General features: G+C 46.5%; 1 non-coding gene across 1 annotated transcript; it reads left to right on the top strand.

Annotated features, from left to right (window-relative positions):
* The first annotated feature begins 642 nt into the window (after positions 1 to 642).
* TRNAP-CGG (transfer RNA proline (anticodon CGG)) lies at positions 643 to 709 on the top strand. Its single transcript has one exon. It is a non-coding gene; the product is annotated as a tRNA-Pro (tRNA).
* The last annotated feature ends 7,537 nt before the right edge of the window (positions 710 to 8,246 follow it).

Consider the following 8,246-nt stretch of genomic DNA (forward strand, 5'->3'; position numbering starts at 1 on the left):
GATGCTCTACCACTGAGCCACTGTTCCTACCCCTAAGCACTTGTCCCAACCAAGCACTTGTTCCCACAGATGGCGTTACCTACAGTTATTTAGGGCATCAAGGCCAACGGCCGAATCCTCCTGCTCCATTGCCAGAGCGACAAAAGAGCCAGCGAGTTTTGCCTAGAGTCCAGTCAACTATCCAACACATTTTCTCCCCATCCCTCCTGCACATTTCTTAGTGGTTACATAGATGTGCCTTCAGGCGGCCGCAAGAAACAAAAGCTACAGGGTTCATACAGCTTAGAAAACATGTCAAGCTCATCTTGTCACTCTTAAGAGATAGCTTTAATTTCAACTTGATGTTTGCTTTGGTTGGTAAATAAGATGCAATGAAGACAGGAATACCAGCCTCCAGGTGGGACCTGGGGATTCCCCCAGAATTATAGCTCATCTCCAGACTATAGAGATCAGTTTCCCTGGAGAAAATGGGTGTTTGGAAAGTGGATTCTATTGCATTTTACCCCACTGAGGCCCCAAATTCTTCCCAGGCTCCATTCCCAAATCTCTAGGAGTTTCTCAACCAGGATCTGGCAACCCTACTCACCATCACTTGCTAGTGGCTGGGGGACTTGGCAACCCTAATTGAAGAAGGAGAGGGACGGTGGCTCAATGGTAGAGCATCTGCTTCGGAAGCAGAAGGTCCCAGGTTCAATCCCCGGCATCTCCAACTAAAAAGGGTCCAGGCAAGTAGGCATGAAAAACCTCAGCTTGAGACCCCGGAGAGCCACTAAAGGGGAGGGACGGTAGCTCAGTGGTAGAGCATCTGCTTGGGAAGCAGAAGGTCCCAGGTTATACCCTTGGCATCTCCAAAAAAGGGTCCAGGCAAGTAGGCATGAAAAACCTCAGCTTGAGACCCCGGAGAGCCACTAAAGGGGAGGGACGGTAGCTCAGTGGTAGAGCATCTGCTTGGGAAGCAGAAGGTCCCAGGTTATACCCCTGGCATCTCCAAAAAAGGGTCCAGGCAAATAGGTGTGGAAAACCTCAGCTTGAGACCCTGGAGAGCCGCTGCCAGTCTGAGAAGACAATACTGACTTTGAGGGACCCAGGGTCTGATTCAGTATAAGGCAGCTTCATATGTTCATCCTCTATATGACAACCCTTCAAGTACTTGAAGATGGTGAAGTTTTGGGGAGGGAGGGTGGCTCAGTGGTAGAGCATCTGCTTGGGAAGCAGAAGGTCCCAGGTTATACCCCTGGCACCTCCAAAAAAGGGTCCAGGCAAATAGGTGTGAAAAAAAACCACAGCTTGAGACCCTGGAGAGCCGCTGCCAGTCTGAGAAGACAATACTGACTTTGATGGACCAAAGGTCTGATTCAGTATAAGGCAGCTTCATATGTTCAAGCATTGGCTTGTGTTTTTTACTATGCCCAATTAATGCCAATGGTTACAATGCCATGTTTTAAAATAAGACTCTCACACACAAACTGGAGACCAAGTCCGATGAAGGAAGGCTGAAGGAGTTGGGCATGTTTAGCCTGGAGAGGAGGCGGCTGAGAGGTGATAGGATCACCATCTGCAAGTACTTGAAGGGCTGTCCTATAGAGAGGATGATGTGGGATTGTTTTCTGTGGCCCCAGAACCCGAGACCATCTGCATACCAAGCGAATGATCTTCTTCTATGCCCCTTAATGGACAGCATGAGAGCATGAAGCTGCTTTATGAAGAAAGGTTGAAGGAGCTGGGCATGTTTAGCCTGGAGAGGAGGCGGCTGAGAGGTGATATGATCGCCATCTTTAAGTACTTGAAGGGCTGTCATCTAGAGGATGGTGTGGAATTGTTTTCAGGGGGCCCCAGAGGGTAGGACCAGAACCAAAGGGTTGAAATTAAATCAAAAGAGTTTCTGGCTCAATATTAGAAAGAACTTCCTGACAGTTAGAGTGATACTTCAGTGGAACAGGCTTCTTCGGGAGGTGGTGGGCTCTCCTCCCTTGGAGGTTCTTAAACAGAGGCTAACTGGCCATCTGACAGCAATGAGGAACCTGTGAATTTAGGGTTAGGTGTTTGTGAGCTTCCTGCATTGTGCAAGGGTTGGACTAAATGACCCTGGAGGTCCCTTTCAACTCTACGATTCTAGGAAACACAGATACAAAAAGAAATCAATTCTGCACCACAGCGAATGAGATCTGTGCACCACTGAAGTTAATGGTGAGGGCACGGAACAAATCCTTAGGTCCCCTTGCTTGCCTTGGTGATTCCGTTCCTTATAGGGCAGGATCCAGCCAGATGTTCAAGCGCAATCCCTATTGCAAGGTTTCTGCACAGGAAGCCGTCCAGCTGAACCGGGCCACAAAGTGTACAATGGGAAGAAAGAGAGAAGTCAAGAAATATATATTAATGTCAGTCGCCTCTGGCAACAGATATAGTTGCTGCTGTCGTCTCCATGGCACTCTCTCAGCTGGCTGGAAAGTTAAAACCTCACTGAACATCCCGAGCCAGTTGTTTAGCAACACGTTGCTGTGGCGACGCCATCCACTCTCATTTCCCCTTCTTCGCTGAGAGCTGTCGCAAGCAGCATACAGAATTGCAAAAGTTTCGCATCTTAGAGTTCGGTGGCAACCCTAGAGAAACGTAGAGAAAGCAGGGGAAAGCACCAGGTCATAATGACTGACAGAACTGAGTAGAAACTTTTAAAGCATAGCACTCGTTTTCAGTTTCTTTTTTTTTAATTTTTTGCACTGCTATCAGACTTAGAGCTGCCTGCTTCTAGAGGAAGCAGGATATCAGCTAAGTGTAAATGCTAGGACACAACGGCTGAGCAAACGACGCAGCACAAAGGGCAGCTCTTTCGCAGATTCATAGGAACAAAAGAAGAGCCAAGTTTGCAGATGACACTAAATTGCTCAGGGTGGTGAGAACCAGAGAGGATTGTGAGACACTCCAAAGGGATCTGTTGAGGCTGGGTGAATGGGCGTCAACATGGCAGATGCGGTTCAATGTGGCCAAGTGCAAAGTAATGCACGTCAGGGCCAAGAATCCCAGCTACAAATACAAGTTGATGGGTTGTGAACTGGCAGAGACTGACAAAGAGAGAGATCTTGGAGTCATGGTAGATAACTCACTGAAAATGTCAAGACAGTGTGCGATTGCAATAAAAAAGGCCAGCGCCATGCTGGGAATGATTAGGAAGGGAATTGAAAACAAATCAGCCAGTATCATAATGCCCCTGTATAAATCGATGGTGTGGTATCATTTGGAATACTGTGTACAATTCTGGTCACCGCACCTCAAAAAGGATATTATAACATTGGAAAAAGTGCAGAAAAAGGCAACTAGAATGATTAAAGGTTTGGAACACTTTCCCTATGAAGTAAGGTTAAAACGCTTGGGGCTCTTTAGCTTGGAGAAACATCGACTGCGGGGTGACATGATAGAGGTTTACAAGATTACACATGGGATGGAGAAAGCAGAGAAAGAAGTCCTTTTCTCCCTTTCTCACAATACAAGAACTTGTGGGCATTCAATGAAATTGCTGAGCAGTCAGGTTAAAATGGATAAAAGCAAGTACTTCTTCACCCAAAGGGTGATTGACATGTGGAATTCACTGCCACAGCAGGTAGTGGCGGCCACAAGCATAGCCAGCTTCAAGAGGGGATTGGATAAAAATATGGAGCAGAGGTCTATCAGTGGCTATTAGCCACAGTGTGTGTGTGTATATATATATGCCACTGTGTGATACAGAGTATTGGACTGGATGGGCCATTGGCCTGACCCAACATGGCTTCTCTTATGTTCTTAAGAGCCATGCCAGATCAGAAGAGCCGTGCCATGTGGTTCCCACAGTGGCTGACCAGCTGCCTCTCGGAAGCCCACATGCAGGATGACTGCAACAACATCCTCCTGGTGCGTGGGAGTAGGCAAAGTAGGCAGTTGTCTAGGGTGCCACCTGGCCTAGGGGTCACCACTGGGCACCCCCTCCCAACGCATGACTCTGGCTCCTGACCACTGTCGCCCCGTCCTCTCCCATCACCAAGCTGCCCTCAACAAAGCCAAGCCACTCCCCTCTCCCCGATGTGTGACTCAGCCTCCCACCTCATCCTATCCCGCCACCCTCCCTGAAATGGCCGACAAGCACTCAGTCTCACAATTTTTTGATAACATCACTTTTTTTTTGAAAAAAAATTAAAATTAAAAATCAGTAAATTAAAAATGTGAAAAGTTTCAAGTTTGGCGCTCTTCAATTTCCCTATATTTTTAATGGGAGGGGGGGCGCTAGTGAATCCTTTGCCTAGGGCACAAGAAAGCCTAGCGCCAGCCCTATCACTGGCCCGCTCCCCTCTTAATGCCTCCCAAGTCCTGTGGCGGCAAATTCATGTTTCTCAGAGAGCCATTGTGACCAGGGCTTCTTCTGTAGCAGGAACTCCTTTGCATATTAGGCCACATCCCCCTTATGTAGCCAATCCTCTTGGAGTTTACAGAGCTCTTAGTACAGGGCCTAATGAGAGCCAGTTTGGTGCAGTGGTTAAGTGTGCGAACTCTTATCTGGGAGAACCGAGTTTGATTCCCCACTCCTCCACTTGCACCTGCTGGAATGGCCTTGGGTCAGCCACAGCTCTGGCAGAGGTTGTCCTTGAAAGGGCAGCTGCTGTGAGAGCCCTCAGCCTCACCCACCTCACAGGGTGTCTGTTGTGGGGGAAGAAGGTAAAGGAGATTGTGAGCCGCTCTGAGACTCTTCGGAGTGGAGGGCGGGATATAAATCCAATATCTTCTTCTATCTTCTACTGTAAGCTCCAGAAGGATAGGCTACATCAGGGGGGCGTGGCCTAATATGAAAAGGAACTCCTGCAACAACAAAAAAGCCCTGAATGTGATATTGTGATTAAGGCAGCAGACCCTGATCTGGAGAATCAGGTTAGATTCCCTGCTCCTGTTGGGTTTAATGTTTAAAAGAACAACCTTGCGTTGGAAGCTTTTCCATGGTATCCCTGATCCTCCCCACTTCCCAGTTAAGCGGGAAACTGTGTTTCAAACCAGATGCAAAGATGATCTAACATCAGCATAACAAGAGAGAGAAATTGTACATACAAAAATAGAAGCATATCTCATATGATATTCACGTAGAAGTATATTGTGAACGGATTAACTTCCAACAGCTCCAAGCCCAGGTAAGAGAGAAGAAGAAGAAGAGAGGTCCTATAGTATACAGGCCTTGAATTCAGCAGGAGATCCCTGGAGTGCAGCTCCTGAACCTTTTTGAGGGTTCCCTCTCCTCCTCCCCACCTACCTTGCCCATTGAATAGGAGGCGCAGCTGCATAACAATCCCTGGATGAGCTCCCCCACCTGTTTTTCTATATTTGTGCGTTTCCTGCATTGTGCAGGGGGTTGGACTGGATGAAACCGAAGGGGGTTGGACTAAGATAAAACAGAAGGCAAGCAACAGCCAAAGAAGCTCAGCATCTAACCAAGGAGAGTGTGGGGCCAGCTGCCAAGTGTCCCCAAGTGAGAGAACTAAGCCTTTCTCTCCCGCATCCTCTTGCATGCAAAGTTACAGTACTGAGCAGGTCCTTCTCATGAAGCCTGCTGGGTCACCTTGGGCCAGTCACAGTTCTCTCAGAACTCTCTCAGCCCCACCTACCTCTCAAGGTGCCTGTTGCAGGGAGGAGAGAGGCAAGGCGGTTTATAAGCTGCTTTGAGATTCCTTAAAGTGGAGAAAACCAGGATATAAAAACCTGCTTTTTCAGTCCAGTGCAGCAACTCCAACCATGCAGCAAAATCTTGCAAACAGTTATTGGTTACCTATTTTAGGGCTGGCATGAGCCAGCTGACGAAGAAGATGAAGAAGGAGATATTGGATTTATATCCCGCCCTCCGCTCTGAATCTCAGAGTCTCAGAGCGGCTCACAATCTCCTTTTTCTCCCTCCCCCACAACAGACACCCTGTGAGGTGGGTGGGGCTGGAGAGGGCTCTTACAGCAGCTGCCCTTTCAAGGACAACCTCTGCCAGAGTTATGGCTGACCCAAGGCCATTCCAGCAGGTGCAAGTGGAGGAGTGGGGAATCAAACCCGGTTCTCCCTGATAAGAGTCCGCACACTTAACCACTGCACCAAACTGGCTCTCTAAAGTTCATCATCAATGGTTCGTGAATGGCTGGTTCGTGAAGCAATGTTCATGAACTGAAGGACTTTCACAAATTTCGATACAGTTAATGGCGGTTCATGAAGAGATTTACACCCCTGCTTTTTGCTTGTCAAAAGAACAACAACAAACAGCTGACGCGTTTGATTTTGCTCTTCACAAAAGACAACTCTGGCTTAAATGGCTGAGAGCCATTTAAGCCACTGCTTTCTGCTCCCTGTGAAAAGCTCGTAGCAGGTAGTAGGTAATGGGAAAGACCTCAGCCTGAGACCCTGGAGAGTCACTGCCCATCTGAGTAGACCTTGACGGTCTGATTCAGTATAAGGCAGCTTCACACGTTCATGTATTTGTGCGTTTCCTGCACTGGGCAGGTGGGTTGGACTAGATGACCCTGGTGGTCCCTTCCAACTCGATAATTCTATGATTCTATGTGCTTATCTAGCTTCTTTCCACTCGCAAGAGCCCAGGAACTGCCATTTTGAGTCTCACACTAGGAACGGCACAGACAAAATGCAAGAGGAAGTGGAACACGGTTGCCAGCTGTGGTCTGGTTCTGCCGTGTCAATGCAGATGTCATGCAAATTATCTTGATTATATTGTTTTTTCCCTCTGAATTGAAAGGCCCAGATTAAGATGCAACCTCTGACTTAAATGCTGCCCTTTGAAATTTGTTCACCTCTAAGTTTACTGACTATTCACACCTTTAGATTGGTTTAAAAGTTCTTTTTTATTATTATTGGTAATGAGTTGTTTTGCTAAGCATTTACACACACGCACCACTAATTAAAATGTAAAAGAATAGGAAGTGTGTGTGTGTGTGTCTGGAGGAAGACTTTTATACTTTATTTCTTCATTAGGGAAAAAAAAATCTTTCCTTGTTCTTTTATTTAGAAATACTTAAAAGCTACAGGAAATTATTTTGCCGACATTGACTAAAGCAATACATCTTATGAATTAAATGCATTTCAAGTACAGTAAATTGGAAAATTATGCACACATTTCCTGAGATCTAAGCATAAATAGTAGCTTTTGTTTGGTACAGAAACCGAGCTTATTCCTGTTCGTAGCTGTGGATATAATGCAGAGGTTGCAAGAAATATAGAGACCAATTGCTCCCATTAATAATGGTTAACTGCGAGATAAATTTAATAGGAAAATGTGGAAGATTTAGAACTCCCAAGATCTAATTATTCATTTTCTGTTCCGTTTCTGGATATTAGAAATATTTTAATGGTTATGTAGAAATATGGGATGACAATTTAAAGGGGTTTCAATCCCGCGCCTGCCATATTACTGGACATAAATCTGAGATGATTATGCTAATGCAAAAAATCATGACAGAACCCAAAAGAAGTAGACCTTTGATTTGTACAAGTTGTAGAGCACATTAGAGGGATCTTCTGTACATATTTCCACCCCCTCCCACGGCGTGGAAATTCTATAATTGAAATATTATGCACTTTATGTCTCCGCTTACGTGTTAGTCATCCCAATTCACTTGGGAATCAATATTTGTTTGTTTCCTTTTGCAAAATGTTGGCTTGTGTTTTATTGGGTTCAAGGAAATTATGACAGTGGAGCCCTAAACTGGGGCAGGTAGGTAAGGAGCCATTATTGGCTCACTATGGATTCAGCTGATTTGTAATACAGGCATCGGAAGTGTGAGTGATGGAAGTGTGGAAACTGGAAGGGTCTGAATTCCTCATTGGCTCTCTTTCCTGATATACTGTAAATGGAAAGAGGGCTGAGTAGAAACTCTCTGGCTCGCCGTTATTCCTTGCTCCATTTTGTTCCACTCAGCCAAACCTGCTGAGAAGGGCCAATCCCCAGATCCCAACATGGGATCTCCCACTTTTGCAGACTCTTTCCCACCCCCAGCCAGCTGGACAGTGGGGGGGGAAGCCCCGCTCCCACAGCCACCACGAGTCTTTCCACCTCGGAAGGCTTAGGAAGATGCGAGGGAGAATTTGCTTTTGGAAAGGTCTGTGTGCCTTTAAATATAGAGCTAGGCTGAATTGAATTTTCCTCGGGGGGGGGGGGCAGGGTGAGCTCACAGAACAATGTGGCTGCTATGAGAAAAGAAAGAAACCGCTGTGTTCCTCTGTTTGTTTCACAGCCCCTCCAGAACTT

The sequence above is a fragment of the Heteronotia binoei genome, chromosome 3 (assembly GCF_032191835.1).
Source record: "Heteronotia binoei isolate CCM8104 ecotype False Entrance Well chromosome 3, APGP_CSIRO_Hbin_v1, whole genome shotgun sequence".
Taxonomy (NCBI): domain Eukaryota; kingdom Metazoa; phylum Chordata; class Lepidosauria; order Squamata; family Gekkonidae; genus Heteronotia; species Heteronotia binoei.